Below are 17080 nucleotides of genomic sequence, written 5' to 3'. Positions count from 1 at the left end.
GTTCTCTGCACTTTTTAAAATCTGTGAAATCTTGGACACTTCTCCATTCTTTCTTCAAATGTTGGGTTTGCCCAGTTCTGTCCTCATCTTCTACAGCTCCGTATGTATTTGCTTTTTTGATAAGTCCCACTAATAACTGAGACTGTATTTTTTTCTATCATTTTTCCCTCCTTTTCTCCATATTGTATAATTTTGATTGCATGATCAAGTCACTGACTCTTCTTTTATTTCCAACATGGTGTTAAGCTTATCCAATGACATTTTGTTTTAGATACTGTATTTTTCATTTCTAGAATTTCCATTCGACTATTTTATAGTTACTATTTTATAGTTACTATTTCTCTGTTGAGATTTTTTGTTTACCCACTCATCACAAATATATTTTCCTTTATATCCTTGAGCATGCTTATAATGGCTAAATTAAAATTCTTGTTCTCTGTTTTTATAGTTACTATTTCTCTGTTGAGATTTTTTGTTTTATAGTTACTATAGTAACTATAGTTACTAGTTATAGTTACTATTTTATAGTTACTATTTCTCTGTTGAGATTTTTTGTTTACCCACTCATCACAAATATATTTTCCTTTATATCCTTGAGCATGCTTATAATAGCTAAATTAAAATTCTTGTTCTCTAATTCTGGCATCTTGATCACCTCAGGATCAGTTTCTTCAATTGCCTTTCCTCTTGATTATGTATCTAATAACTTGCGATGTGTCCTGAACATTGTGAAAAATACATAGTAGAAATTGAATTCTGTTATTTCCTCAAGTGTTTATTTGTTCTCTCAAGTCCCAGTCTTTATCCCTTCTGCAGTAGGTAGATGCTAAAATCTCTCTTCAATTCTTTTAGCCTCAGGGCTGCTCACAGTTACATGCACACATAGTTCACATGCCATCCTGAGATTTTCTTAGAATTTATGTGCACAATTTGACGTTCCCCCTCCCCCTTGCCCCAGAGTTTCTCCTTTCCTTGATTTTCTCCCTCATTTTCCATCTACTTTGACAGTCCTAAACTCTGTCCTCTTATTCTTAAAACTAGCACACTGAAAGGATTTCTATCCAAGATTTAGTAAATCTAATTAATCAGACTGGGACAAAAGTCTGATCAACAGGAAACTCACCCAGTCCCATCTTCTTCCTCCGAGTCATGGCTCTCTTCCAGTTTATCCCTGCTTTTGGTTTCTCTCCAGTGACTTTGGGGAGTTGTTTTTTACATTGACCACGAATTCAGTTGTTACCTGCGGTAGGGTTGTACCCATAGGAACTACTCCACTTTTACCATTGCAACAGAAGAAAAAAGTGTCCACATCACTGGTTGTTGACTTTGAGAAACTTAGTCTAGTATTCTAAGCAGAGATGCTAAAAACAATTAGGGAGAGTCTAAGAAACTTTCTTTTAAGAAATGATTTCCTTAAAACACAAAGTAGATGTCTCTCTTAAAGTGGCATTGCATATCAACCTTGTTGTCTCACTTTTATATTAAATCAGAGAGAAGGAGATTTGCTATTATGAACAGAAAGAAAAAATGTGAATCCCAGACATAATAAAATGCTACTTATGAATTTATGAATGCATCAAAGCTCTGTTTAAACAGCATAGGCTGAATGCAAATGTCTATCTGAACTTCCTCCTGAAGCCTCACAAAGCAATGACAGTAAAGGAATTAAGAGAAAAAAATCGCAAGGACAAAAAGAAGACAGCACACAACAAAGTAACTTTTTGAAATCTGGGAAATAGTTTAACCACTATTAACTCCTTTAGACTGGAGAATGCAGTGATCTGAGTCTGTTGAAGCAGCAAGCCAGAAAGCCAGTCATTTTCCCATAAAACTATGAGAATCCTCAGATACTGTAGGATCTGTTGTTTGCCAGGTAAGTGTGCAAAAAGATGAGGCTGAAAACTGGAGTGTGGACTGAACATCTTTAAAAGAGAAGTTAGACTTCCCATCTTCCCTCTCCACCCTGGCTCCATCAAGAGAAAACCTAGGGTCTGTTTTTAGAGAGGTTTTATCAGATAGCCTCTGGTTATGGAGACAGCAAGAATAGTTGAGGTTGGAGGGTGAGTTACTATGCTGAAATCAGAGGGATTATTGGAAAATCTTCCCACTGAAGAGAGATTTATTCCCTGCATGGCTCTGGAAAGGCCTGCAGCCAGGCATACATACTTGAGGTTGGAGATTGGTGAACTGTCTTCTGAAAGAAAATTGATCCATGCAAAAGTATAGACCTATGATAGGATTTTTAACCAGAGGGTCTGTGAACTTGAATGGGAATAATAATTCATTTTTTGTTTCCCCTAACCTCTGAAAATTAGCATCTCTATCATTTTTGAATGTAGGTAACAAACCATTATAATATTAGCAGTACCTATGACTTTGTCACCAATAAGAATCATGGTAATTTCTTTTATCACATTACTCATTGCTTATATCTTGAAATAGTATTTGCACTCATTATTATTTCAATAGTTATTAGATACAACACTAAAGCTTATGATATGATGCATTACTATTACTGTGTCCCATATTACAATAAGCACATTTTATTGTTTCACAAATTTAATTTTTAATACTTTGCTATAATTTTTTCATGCATTTAAAAATCTAAAATAGGGTCTACAAGACTTCACCAGACTGCCGTGGCACAGAATAAGTCAAGAACCTCCAAACTGTGGATACAGGCCTGTGGAGATTCCCCCAACTGGATGACTGATCTCATAGTAGCAACACGACAGTGAGACTCACAGATTGAGAAGTTATACTCATGCTCCTCAGTCTGGTTCATTTGGGGCCTCACTTTTAAATATGATTTAATAGCTAAGGAAGACCAGACATTAGAGGACAGCCTCTACTATGAAAGATAGAGCCAGAACAAAACAAAATAGAGTCAAATAAGAAACAGAGAAGGGAGAGGAACTCAGTGATGAGAAAGTAAACACATGAAAACAACATCATAATTAACATTTAAAAGAACTAAGAGACCATTTGCATCTACAAAAACAAGACCAGACACTACACATGCCAAGAAACAAAGAATGGGAAGGAGTTCTTGGCAACTCAATTAAGATAGCTTTGGGGCACCTGAGTGGTTCAGTCAGTGAAGCCTCCAACTTGGGCTCAGGTCATGATCTCAGGGTCCTGGGATCTGGCCACTTCCAGGCTCCGGCTCACCAGGGAATCTGCTTGTCCCTCTCCCTCTTCCTCTGCCCCTTCCTCTTGCCTCCCCCCTCCCCCACCTCGCGCTGGCTCACGCTTGCTCTCTTTCTCTCTCAAATAAATAAAGGCTTTAGAAAAAGATAGCTTCACTCAAAGTTCAACATATATTTGAAAATATATGTCGAAAATAATATTAAGGACAACATTACTCTTTTCCTTCTTCCAGGAAGTAGAAGAACAAGTCAAAGAAATGAAAATGGTATTTTATCTCTCTACCTATTCTCCATTTACAAATCATTGCACTGTTTAGTGAACACCTTCTGACCTCCCCTTTGGCACACACACCCCACTACAATGCCCTCACCCACATCCATTCTCCGGTTTAGTGACAGCTGGTTGAACGTGAGAGGGCAGACAACGGGTTGGTTTGAGGCAGAGCACCAGTAATTTGCTTTTTCCATAGCCTGTGGTATCTGATAAACAGAGGCTCATCTCTGTGGTGATCACTACTCTAGCTTACCAGATATTTCTAGTTTTCTACCTACCAGCCTCATGGTGGTAGGCTGTTGCCTCTCCTGTAGTTTGAGGTTAAGCATTGCTCTGTGGCTTACTTTGGCCAGTGAAATGTTCAGCGGTTCTGGGAAGCTCTCAAAGGGTTCAGTTACTTGGTACATGCTCTTCTCTCTCTTGCAATGAAATGTCCTCTCGCCTGGATCACTGAGTGCTGATACAAGACAAAGACCCCTTCCTGCCAGCCCAAGTTGGATTTAAAGCTGGAGCACTTAGATAAACCTTGCTTGGGCCAAACACTGACTGCTTAAGGTCATTTGTATGGTAATTTAAACTAGAATCTCTCCTGTCTACATCCCTGCATTTGTTCTTTACGTGTTCTGAGTTGTGAACTAAAGGGGAATGCCAGGGGCACCTGGGTGGCTGCTCACTGGTTGAGTGTCTGTCTTTAGCTCAGATCATGATCTCAGGGTCCCAGGATCAAGTCCCGCATCAGGCTCCCCGCAGGAAGTCTGCTTCTCCCTCTGCTTATGTCTCTGCCTCTCTCTGTGTGTCTCTCATGAATAAATAAAAATCTTTAAAAAATAAAATAAATATATAAAGGGGGATGCCACACAGAAGAATAGTATAGGGAAGCCACCTCGCACCTTTTAATAGCTGAGCCTTGATTTCATGAATAGGTTAGCTGGAGCTCAGTAGTTTTAAGTCAAGTGCTTACTGCATATAGTCATACCTGATTCCAGCCCCATACAGTCTCTGAGTCCCTCCATATACTATTCTTTCTGATAAACTGCCCCTAGACTTTTTCCTGTACTCTTCAATTAATCAATTAATGTGCTCATCCATCACATCATTTCCCTAGGAAAATTTCTCTGAATCCACACAGGTAAGGTTCCCTGGCTTTCTGCTCCTACATTTGTATTTTTCCATCACAAGTGTTTACAATGATCAGTGTTTACAAATTCTTGGCTCTTTTGCTTGACTCTTTGAGTGTAGGATCTTTGGCTGGGCCACAGTAGGTGCTCAATAAATAGTCATTGAACAAAGAAACAAGCAAATGTAGCATCAAGAAAGCCGAGAATAAGTCTGGAGAACATAGAAATGATATACCGGGGGAATGCAGAAATAAAGATAAAAGCACAGATGAGAACAGAGCCGGTTAAAGGGCTGTAGTTTTAGTGGTGCTCAGGTAACATCAGGAAGCAGGTACATTTCCATTCCCATGTCTCAGGGCTGCTAGTGTTATAAAAATAGCGACTAAAAATCAAAGGGGAAAAGTTATCATTTTCTTTCTACCTAAGTATTGAATTTTAAAAGCAAAGCTTCAGGCCTTTTCTAATCACATTAGGGCAACTCCTGCCATGCTTTTCTAAAAGGAAAGCCTCTGAAGTGTGGGGGAAACGGTGTTTAAAATATACTAAGTAAGGTGACTTACACCTTCCAAAAAAAGTCTGAGGTTCCTGCCATCCCTTACTTTGAAATGCTATAATTTGATATTGCCTTCCTTTGGTAATGTACACTATTTCTGAATTCATATAGATCATACACACACACGTTTGTTAAGAGTATAATGAAGCATCTCATAGAAAAGTAGACCTTAGTGCCTGTGTAGCTTTCAACAATATATCTTCCCTTATCTCTCATGCTTCTCTGGAAACTTAAGTCTTAAGTGACCTTTCTTAATGAGACCTACAAACTCACTGGTGGTCTATTAGATAGACAAGCTACAAATACCTTCCAGCGGGAGTACTTCAGGATTCACTTAACTCTAGAGCTTAATAGAGAAACTGAGGCAACCCTCGGGGAGTGGGATGTGAGAGTGCCCACTGATCTATCATGGTAGTACATGCAAGAAGAACCCTCAGAATGCTGACACTGTGTATAAAACAAATGAAATTAGAGAGCCTTTTAAATTTTAGAGGGTGCTATAACAAAACCTGATTTAAAAGTCATTGACTTCCCTCTATAGCCATAGTAAAAGTCTCATAAGCCTGCCTCTCTCCACCCAAATGAATAGAATGAACAAACCTTCCATGGTACAGTTCGTTATAAAGGCAAAAGTATTCTGAGCTGAGCCTCCTTCGTTTATCCTTTTATAACTTTCCTCCTTCCTCCCCCCTTTTTTTTGCCCACACTCAGCAAAAAGCTCCTTTACACTGGTTTATTCTTTTATCCAAAAGAGATACTCCTTTTGAGTCATGTTGTCTCTGTGCCACTCTGCTTTCAGCAGGAATTGCATCTAGCAATTGCAATGTCAATAGACAAAATTTCCAATGACTTATGGGAAACAAAATGAACAAAGGATGAATGAGTGAATGAAAACAGCAGAAGTTTCAGGTAAGGTGTATTTCTATCACAGCCATTCTGTAGAATGGGAACAGTCCTATTTTCCTTGCAAATGTAAAGAGTAAAATTAATTACTTAAGATTTATGCAAATGGTTATCATGGTACCAAAAGTCCCAGCTGGAAACAGCATACTCAAACCAGCAATCGAAGAGCATTTAATAAAAGGAGCCTTTGTAAAGGTGCAGATAGGGACTAGAGAAACCAACAAAAGATGGTGCAGTGTTCCAGGCTATCAACAGCTGAGAGCATCCCTAACACTGAGGGATAAGGAGCAGGAGCAGTGACCCAAATCCAGAGAGAGTAGCTGTATGCGGCAGCCTGGTAGCAACTGACTGGAAGCAGAGCCAAAGTATCATAGAGCTCATTCTCCCTTTCCTTCCAACCTCCAGTCTCCTGCACTCGGCTTTTGGTGCCCAAACCCAGGGTCACCGAAGTCAGAAGGCAAGTTGGTCTGTTGATGCAGTTGTTATGGGTCAACATTCCTGACTACTGAGCCAGATGGGGGAGGGTGGAAGGTGGGTCAAGAGGGGTAAGACAATATCCAGTGCATTAACACATAGTAGAGATGCAGTGAATGGCCACCGACTGAAGACTCTGAAGCTGAGTGTAATGGAATGAGAAAGCTGTAACTCATATTCATTGATTTACTCATTTAACATTAGCCCTTTATTAAGCCCCTGTCATGTAAAAGAATTCTGCTAGTGCCTGAGCATACAAAGAAATAACACACGATTGCTGCCTTCAAAGAGTTGTAATGGAGAAATCAGACAACCAATAAGCAGATGACAATACATCATAGTGATATTAGTGGAATATTGACAAAGTATTTTGCAAGGTCATTATTTTGAGATTCTGGTTGACAAATTCCTTAAACTGATTTGAGACAAATGCTGACATAGTGCTACAAATACTGGTGACTAGCCTAACATAGGTACTTAAAGCTACGTGTATTTAGAATTTGATACAGAATTTTATATTACTTGAATCAGTCTTAAAGCAATTACATTTGAGCCCTGAATTCTTAACAAAATCTTCTAGACCTTTTGCCTTGAAAGAGTAAGTGGCTTTGGCTGGTTATGTTACATAAACTAGTGTTTGCTAACTTTCACTTTTGCAGTTGTTCTGCTCTCAGAACCATTCCAAGAATTCCACAGAAAACACACAAAATAACAGGACACTCAACTTCTAGATACGAGTAAAATTTCTCCATTAATAAAACATAACTTTATTATGGCAAAAAGCAGTCATGCAGGCTGATTGTGAACAGCTTGAATTCCATAAGTGTTTCTCAGCTCTGATGAGTTTCATAACACACAAAAACAAGCAAGGCTGACAAACCTAAGCTTCACAGTGTACCTCGTATGATATAGAGTGGGTTTGTTCTAGTCTTCAATGGAAGAACTGTTCATTTATTTACCATCATTGTGGAGCTGCCATAAGTACTTACGTGTCAGTATTCCTGAGAATATTTATGAGTGTTGCTCCACAATTTATCAGTTATCGCTAGAAAAGATGGATTTGGTACAATAACATAAAATTATCCAGAAAGGAGCCATCATGGGTATTTGCCCAAAGAAAATGAAAGCACTTATTTGAAAAGATATATTCACCCTTATGTTTATTGCAGCATTATTTACAATAGCCAAGATATGTAAGCAACCTAAGTGTCCATAGATAGATGAATGGATAAAGATGTGGTACATACATGCAGTGGAATATTACTCAGCCATAAAAATGAATGAGATCTTGCCACTTGCAACAACATGGATGGACCTAGGGTATTAAGCTAAGTAAAACAGGTCAGACAAAGAAGACAAACACCATATGATATCACTCATATGTGGACTCTATGAAAATGAATAAACAAACCAACAAATGAACAAATGAACAAAGAAACCAAAAGCAAAAACAGGCCCATATCTACGGACAACAAACTGGTGGTTGCCAGAGGGGAAGCAGTGGGGGATGGGCAAAATGGCTGAAGGGCAGTGGGAGATACAGACTTCTAGTTATGGAATGAATAAGTCAAAAAGATGAATGGTACAACACAGGGAATATAGTCAATGGTTTTGTGATATCATTGCATGGTGACAGTGGGTAGCTACCCTCTTGGTGAGCTCAGCCTAACATATATAGAGAGAAATTGAATCACTATGTTGTACACTTGAAACTGATGTAACATTGTGTGTCAACTATACTTTTATAAAAAATAATTTTAAAAAAGGAAAGGAGCTTTCAAAGATCCTTTGTTTCCTCTATTTTTTATAAAGATTTTACTTTGGGGGTCGCTTGGGTGGCTCAGTGGGTTAAGCATCTGCCTTCAGCTCAGGTCATGATCTCAGGGTCCTTGGACTGTGTCCTGCAATGGGCTCCCTGCTCAGCGGGGAACCTGCTCCTCCCTCTAGTCCTCCCCACTGCTTGTGTGCTCTCTCTCTCTCTCACTCTCAAGAAAGGAAAATCTTTAAATATTTTTTTATTTTTTTATGTAATCTCTACCTCCAGTGTGGGGATCAAACCCACAACTCCGAGATCAAGAATCACACACCCTACCCACCGAGCCAGCCAGGCACCCCTCCTATAGCTTGAAGATCCGTTATTACCGAAGGCCTAAGAGCTAACTCCTTCATAAGGACTCCACATATACTTCTGTTCCTCAATCATTCTTGCAAGCAACCTAAGGGCTTAATAAGATAAAATCCAACAAACATTGAACCACAGTGACCTCTGTCAAAAAACAACATTACCTGCAGCTGATAATTTTAAATTAGGTAAAATAGAGACTGGTGATATTGTTCCTAACTGTTGCAAACTGTGTTTTCCTGAGCCTTCAGGATCTGGGTCTCTGTGTACCATATTCTTTCTTGGTCTAGCCAGCCTCCAACTCTGCAATAGTGTGCACTTATTCCTAACCCATGCTATGGCTGCTGCTGGATCAGCAAAACCATGTTTTGTTAGGTTTAATCCATTTTAGGCAAAGCCAAGAGCCATCATTTGTATTTTAAGGTTTAAATAAAAATTGTGGTTACCTATTTTCTTCATAAACGCTATGCTTTACAAATGTAATGCATGACACTCATTAATTCCATATGTGAAACATATGTAACAAAATCTGATGTGATAGACAAAGAATGGGCTTTGAACTAAGCATACTTCTATTCAAATCACCTCCTCTGCACCTACTAACCTGGGGATCTTAAGCAAGTTGGTAAACACCTCTGAGCCATACTTTCTTCATATGTTAAGTGGCAATGACAATATACAACTATCAGATTGTTGTGCGAAATAAATATGTAAAGTATCTTTGTAGAGTACAGAGAGGAAGGACTCAATACTTATTTTATTTTACTATGTCCCTTTGTTTGCTGTCAGTAATGGACTGGGTATCTGAAATAGATACAAACCAAAAAAACTTTATGGTGTTAGCTTGCCTGTCCCAGAAAACCTTTGTTGAAAAGGCTCAGAAAGGATTTACTTGAATGCTCTTCCTTCTCTTGAACACTTTCTTTGTCTGATGGCCACAGATCATCAGTAACCAAGCTCCTCAATAACAGGTCAAATTGATTTCCAATTAGGAAATTGCTTCTCTCTTATTAAATGGTACCTTCCCAGTAGATTGAACTGAATCGTAGATTTTATGTTCATTTTTTCCTCATTTTAGAGTCTTTCCAAAGTTGCATCAACAGATTTCTGGAAAATATTTAACAGGAATTTCGAAAAAGAAACCAAAGGCTTTCAATGCAAACCTTTTGAGCTAAAAGCAGAAAGTTAGTTACTAACAGAATGATATTTTGGCATAAAATAGATATATTTCTATTCTACCAAAATAGCTACTTTTTGACTGATAGTTAACTAGATTTCTTTCAGAACATTTTCAGATTTTTAAGTTTTTCCTTTACCTCTTTTTAAGTAGCATTTCTAGAATTTATTTCTTGAAGTTTCCATGTGATATTTTCAGGAAACAGTTCATTCCTTTGAGCTTTTTTTAAAAGGGTAATAATAATGTCTTAACCTTCATTATCTCAGATTTTGTAGAATACCATATTTCTGGAGAACACAACAGGTGAACAGAACCTCTGATCGCTGAGCTGTTTTATTTGAAAAAAATATTCTCCTGGGACCTATAAAAAGATTCTGATACCTAAAACCTGAATTTAGCTTTGAATTTGGCAGCAGAGCTCTTTGTAAAATAGCAGTGTTCTGGAGGAGCTGAGCTTTCTTTATGTATGATTCATCTGGCCATATTCATGCAAAATAAAAGAAATGTACAGAAGCAGCGATGAAATGGAATTTCAACGTAGGCCAGTTTTACTTGATGAAAACAGAACTATTCAACAATCAAGTAACTGTCCATAAAAGGAAAGATTTCTAGATTCGTGGCTGATATAAAGAGCTCTGTACTAGGTACTCCTTTTTGGTTGACTTTCTGACCTTCGAGGTTTATACAACATGCATTGAGAAAAAATAAAAGTGGTTTGACTTTAATTGGTTATGTAAATTGGGTTATTTTACATAATTAAAATATACTGAGCTCACACAACTTCATGCCTGAAAAAACAAAATAAAACACCATAATATTTTAGAAATTGTGCTTGCTAATTTCAAATTCCAAGCCCCAGTTTATTGACAGGCCTACTTAGTTTGGTAATGTTTTGGCCTGTGGACAAAGGAAAGTAGGAAACTGGCCATGCTTTTGGCCTTTGCTCTGGCTCTAATTTGCTTCAAATGTCCAAATAACCTTTTATATGTTTCCTGGGCAGAATAAAGTTACAGGAGGGCAGCCTTTCCCCTACTTCATTCATGTCATAAACACAATATTTGCAAGAAAGAAAAATAGAAGAGTCCAGAGCTTCTTTACTGAAGGGGTCAACTTACTTCATTACCTAATTCATTATGACTGACGGACTTGAACTTTTGGCTTATTTTGTGGACAGAGAGGAATGCCTTCACTCAGGCAGATTTAAAAAATAAACCGGGCTATAGCGTTTGGAGGACATATGATTTGTCTCTAAGTGGAGTTCCTGAATCTTAGGATGACTTCATCTTTCTCTGATATCTGGAATCCTGAAGCAAGCTCAAGGGTTAATATACCACTTTAAAGATGAAAACGAAACAAATAAAACCAAGAATCAAAGAAGCAAAGTGCCTTCCATTGGACTCACACAGTCACCTAGCCAATAAAATGTTGTAGTAGGACTCAAAAATAAGACCTGTATCTCCAAGGACAAAAACAGAATAGAAATACACAGACGCTAGTCAGGGCTGAGGCCTCTGAAGAATGATTTGATTTGTATTTTATTTTAAAAGGTCACTCACTTTCATGTGGAGAACAGATTGTGAGGAGCAAGAGAGAAAGCAGGGACTCCACTTTAGAGCCATCCTGGGGAGCCTGAGAGAGGATTGGGACTTTTCCTTGAGTAATGGCCTGGGAAGAAAGGTCAGATTCAGAGTATGTTTTGCAGGAAGAAACAATAGTACCTGTAGATAGATTAGATGGATGAAGTTAGGGAAAGAAAACTTCCAGACTTGAAGTGTTCTAGACTTCTACAATGAAAGTGAATATCCCTCAATCTGAAATAACCATGGAAGGATGGCAGTGAAGTGAGTCTTGCCCATTCTGCTACTACTCAGCCTTTCTCTCCAGACCATGGAATTGTTTTGAAAGCTGGTTGTGATCCCTCTATAAGCTACAATAAAGAAGAAATGTGTATAAATAAATAAACAAACATAAAATAGAGGCAAGACTAGCTATATTCTGTTATTAATTCAAGCATATCTTTTTTTCAATAGCTTCTGGTGTTGTCAGTCAACCTCATCTAATCCACCAGAGTTCGATTTCTAAAATAATATGATTATATCTCTTCTCTACCTGATACTTTCAGTACTTCTTCATCCCCTGACAACACAAGTCCAGATTCTTAGGATGGTCCCAAGGTGCTTTGCAGTCTGGCCTTACCTTACCAGACTTCCTTTCAGCTGAAGTCCCCATGCCAGCCCCCCCCACCAGCTTGCCCCCACCTCTGTGTTCTCACAAAACTGAATATTTCTCTTCTTTCTTTCTTTCTTTCTTTCTTTCTTTCTTTCTTTCTTTCTTTCTTTCTTTCTTTCTTTCTTTTTCTTCCTTCCTTCCTTCCTTCCTTCCTTCCTTCCTTCCTTCCTTCCTTCCTTCCTTTCTTTCTCTTCTTTCTTTCTTTCTTTCTTTCTTTCTTTCTTTCTTTCTTTCTTTCTTTCTTTCTCTTTCTTTCTTTCTTAAGATTCTATTTATTTATTCACGAGAGACACACAGAGAGAAGCAGAGACATAGGCAGAGGGAAAAACAGGCTCCCTGCAGGGAGCCTGATGTGGGACTCAGTCCCAGGATCCTGGGATCATGACTTGAGCCAAAGGCAGATGCTCAACCACCAAGACACCCAGGTGCCCTGTTCTTGTCTTCATACTTCTTGTGCTTTGTGCCCAGAATATTCTAGCTTTCTTCCTGGGCCTGGAAAAACTTATTCATCTTTCCTGTACCAATAACCAAACTCCTTCCTGGGAATTCAGTTATCCCAAGGATAAAACCACCCTTGAATTCATTTTCCTGATCGTGTTTTTCACAATTTATGACCAATAGCTGTATCTCCATCTTTCTTAATTCACAATGAGATTCTCAAGGACAAGAACCAGGCCTTTTAATTTTTTTTTTCATCATCATATCCCCCAGTGTATGGTAGGTGCTCATCAATGCTGACTGAAATAAATTAAAGTCTATCACATCATAAAAAATGATAGCAGGTAAAATAAAATATTTTCTCTAGAAAATCAAGCTGTGAAAGCAAAAGGTCCATTTTGATAAAAAAACAAAACTAAATTTTGTGAGCAGTTAAACCATTCATAAATTGGGAGAGTATTCTTCTGCTATATAAATAACCCTTAAAAATACCATCTGTGCATTTTTCTAAGTGTTTTTAAGTTCTTTTTATCCCCCAAAGAGGGGTGCTGTTACAGGTGCCTTCAAAATTGTGATAAAAACTGTTGGATCATTTAACAGATTCATATGGATACAAAACTTTGCAAATAATTTTGGAGGCTTTCAAGTCCACTAAAATCCCTTCATAGAATAGATCAAGACTAGTTTAAAGTAACTTCTGTAAGCTTTTAAAAATAATATAAATCTTCTCTGTCGTTGGAGTAATGCTCACATAGCCAATTGTTACTATTCTCATAGTGTAAGTCCCCAATACTGTGGTTGATCTAAATGTGCTAATAAATAAAGGTGAAATATTTGTAGTAGACAGCATACAGTTTTGACAAATTACCACATAGAACAAGACAACATCAATGTAAAACTATGTGAATTTTCATTCCAGATAGAATTCATTTGCAAATAATGACAGTGTAACCTTTTCAATCCATACCACCACATATCCTTTCCTGAAGGACAAAACAGCTAACAAGGAGCTCCAGAGAGAGAGAGAAAGAGAGAGAGAAACATTATAAATCCTACTCTCATCTGCTAAAGAAGTGACCTGAATTTCTTTCCAAATATGAACAAATATTTTTTTCTTTCTCTTCCTGTTTTTTTCTTTGCCTTTAATTCAGAAGTTATGTCACAGATGAGCTATAAGTAGGTTTTATCAGAATATATAGCATGTGTCCAGGACCCAGTGAAACAGTATTTTGTTAATCATTCTCTTTGGAATGAGATATATTCAAGAGTTCAACAGAGTTAGCAGTCCATCAGGAATTCTTTTTTAAAAAAATAGATGGAAATATTATTACTTGGTCAAAATTAGAACAAATTCAAGGAGGCCATTATTAGCTATTACTGATTGATATGAATTTGAATGTTACTTTCAGATAAGTTGGTCCTGATGGTTTTTATTGGAATTTGTTTGAATTTAGTGTCCACTCACTCCTGCTTACAAAATATAAGAATTTAAAAAATACTTGAGCATATCTCAGTATGAAAATGTATTGGCAGAACTAGATCTATTTGACTAGATTTCTTTAGTATACATATAAAGTAATTTCGGTTGGCTAGATATCATTGATAGGTGAATTCATTGAGAAACAAGGTTGCTGACTTCATCTCTTAAAAATACCTCTTCCCTGGATTATTGCAATTGTCTCCTGCTTTATTTTCTCCTGGCAGTCTCTCTTCTCATTCCCCAACCAGAGGGATTCTTTTCAATACCCAATGTTGGATCATGTCAGTCCTCTGCTCATAATTCTTTAGTAGTTCTCTATGTCCATGGAGGATTAGAGCCAAACTTCTTAAATAGTCTACAAGTCCCTTTAGACTTGACCTCTTAACCTCTGACTTTATCTCCTACCATTATCCCTCTGAGGCACTCTCCTTCAGCCACAATGACTTCCTTACTTGGATGTATGAGACACAATTTATGCTACTGCACTGGCTGTGCTGCCTGCCTGGAATGTCCTTTTCCAGGTGTCTGCTTGGCCAATGCCTTCACCACCTTCAAGTCTTTGCATCTCAACTCACTTGCATCCCTATCCCTTCCTTTGATCCTCCTTATCCTGCTGTGACCTACTCTTTTATTCCTTGTAGAATTTAATATCTTCTGACAATATTTATACTTTATTATGTTTACTGCCTGTCCTCCTTACTCCTTCCAAAATGTAATCTCTTCAAGGACAAGTATCATAATAATGTATTCCAAACATTTGAAATAGTTAGTACTTGGCACATGGTAGGTTCTCAGTAAATATTTGTGAAATCAAGTGAGTGAATAGATTGACTATACAGCCTAAGATTTACATATTAATTCATTCTGAGGGTACGGCAATGAATAAGAAGACATGATCGTGTACAAAAACTGATGGTGCCTCTGACGTTAGGATCTATATTAAAATGTTTGCCACAAATCACAGACAGCCCTGAGTAAAGGAACAGGGATGGTTCTACCAAATCTATTCAGTTTGGGAAGAAAAGACATCTGTGGTAAGGATTTTAATGATACTTCAAGAATGTAAATTACTGCCTAATTTTTGAACTCAGAGTGGCACCTGATCCTGAGCCCTTTCTCTTTCTTAAGCTAATCATTTGGTGAGGAACTAAATTGAACCATTTGTTGGTGTGTCAGAAGGCTGAACATTAGGAGGATGATAGTGCAAGAACATCATAAAGTATGGAGCTACAAAGAGTAAAGTAGCATAATTTCTTCTTTTCACAAATAAGATTAAAACATTAGCTTTATGGGCAGCCTGAGTGGCTAAGTGGTTTAGTACCGCCTTCAGCCCAGGGTGTGGTTCTGGAGATCCAGGATCGAGCCACGTCGGGCTCCCTGCATGGAATGGAGCCTGCTTCTCCCTCTGCCTGTGTCTGTGCATCTGTGTGTGTGTGTGTGTGTGTGTGTGTGTCATGAATAAGTAAATAAAATCTTTTTAAAAAATTAGCTTTAAGAAGTTAATGCCCTAGACAACCATGTCAAGTGTCCAAGTTTGGATCTCAGATGGGTGCAGATAATTAGGACCTGATTTGATAGGACCAGACGCTGTCTTAGCATTGCCCTCACAAATGCACAGAGTGGCCCCACCCACAGAGTTAAAGATCCAATGTCTTTAGCAGAGCTGTGTGCAGTCATCATAGGTGCTGTGCCACACACAAAGATTCATTGATGTTGTTGGCCAAGACTCAGAGCTATGTGAGACGAACACTGACATGCCCTCAGGTTATGGTCTGTACAGTCTGCTATAACAGAATACCATATTGAGTAGCTTAAACAGTTAACATTTATTTCTCATAGTTGTAGGAACTGGGAAGTCTAAGATCAGTCAGCATGGTTGGGTGTTTGGTCAGGTCCCTCTTCCTGATTTACAGACAGCAGCTTTCGTGCTAAGCAAGATGGGAGACAAGATGGAGAGAGACCAAAGCTCTCTGGTCTCTTTTTATAAAGGGACTAATCCCTTTGCGGAGGCTCTACCTTCATGACCCTATCTAAATCTAATTGCTTTTCAAAGGCCCCACCTTCAAATATATTGCATTGGGATTAGGCCTTCAACATATGAATTTTTAAAATATTTTATTTATTTATTCATGAGAGACAGAGAGAGGCAGAGACATAGGCAGAGAGAGAAGCAGGCTCCTCACAGGGAGCCTGATCCGGGACTCGAGCCCCAGACTAGGATCACATCCTGAGCCAAAGGCAGATGCTCAACCACTGAGCCTCCCAGGTGCCCCTCAACATATGAATCTTGAGGGGACATAAATATTCAGTCCATAGCAGTTCCCAGGAAATATCTCTATGTGCCTGTGTGGAAATTTTCTGGAGTGTCTTAAAGGTTTAATGAAGAATTTTCTAGGCTATCTCAAATGTGAGGATTCCCTCCTCTGTCCCCTCTGCATCCTTACTCTTACCTTTGCCAATATGTCTGATTCCTCATCTACCTGAGTCCTTTCCTTTTAGAGAAAGAATAAAGACGAAAATATTTTAACGTAAACTAAATATATCTAAATGGGTGAATAAGTTTTCTGCTGCATTTTTCTTTCAGTAGCAAGCCACTTCTAGGAAATAATTAGGTTTATCTGACAGCAGTACTTGAAAGATTAGAAGTAATACCATATTAAAACTGCATATAATAACATGAAAAGTAAAAAATGGATTCTAGAAAGAATTGGCTCAGATAATCCCATACAGGGTGTTCTATTCCTATTCTTGTAATTCACCTTATTGATAGGTACATTATTTTTAGCCTCAATCATAGTCAAAGTTATAATTGGATAGATTATCCTAGTGAATTCTTAAATCCTGGCTAAACATTTCTTTTATTATTTCCTAGAATCCCTTCATTACTTGGTAGCTTGTAGAATAATCTTAATATTAAGTTAAGCAAGGAATTTTAAAGCAATATCCCTTGAAATATTTAACACATTCTAGAGGCCAATTTTAGCGGCTCTAAGTTTGACCATTATCATACCACTATTGTCTATTTACACAGATAATTAAAAATTGATTACATTTTGGGAAGCCTCTATAAACATATCAAAACTAGGGAACTTATCATCCAGCAAAAGCCATCAGTTAAATATTGTCATTAATATTTTTGAGGTGCAATTTCCAGAAGAATATA

General features: G+C 38.0%; 1 protein-coding gene and 1 long non-coding RNA gene across 10 annotated transcripts in view; one reads left to right on the top strand and one right to left on the bottom strand.

The window, feature by feature from the left end:
• The window catches only part of LOC140621525 (uncharacterized), a 461525-nt gene that overhangs the window by 120045 nt on the left and 324400 nt on the right, over positions 1–17080 (bottom strand). Inside the window, exon 7 of one of the 9 annotated variants that reach the window (XR_012021264.1) lies at positions 11274–11488. The exons of 6 other annotated variants lie outside the window; for them this stretch is intronic. This is a non-coding gene — a long non-coding RNA (uncharacterized lncRNA). Of the gene's footprint in view, positions 1–11273; positions 11698–17080 lie in introns of those variants that run through there. 2 more of the 9 variants (XR_012021265.1, XR_012021263.1) reach the window with 2 other exon arrangements.
• The window catches only part of CYYR1 (cysteine and tyrosine rich 1), a 106474-nt gene that overhangs the window by 32605 nt on the left and 56789 nt on the right, over positions 1–17080 (top strand). The gene's annotated exons all lie outside the window — the stretch shown is intronic.

Source organism: Canis lupus, chromosome 30 (genome assembly GCF_048164855.1).
Source record: "Canis lupus baileyi chromosome 30, mCanLup2.hap1, whole genome shotgun sequence".
In the NCBI taxonomy this organism is placed as follows: Eukaryota; Metazoa; Chordata; class Mammalia; order Carnivora; family Canidae; genus Canis; species Canis lupus.
Note: the sequence above shows the minus strand (reverse complement) of the source record. Positions and strands in the feature narration are given on the sequence as shown.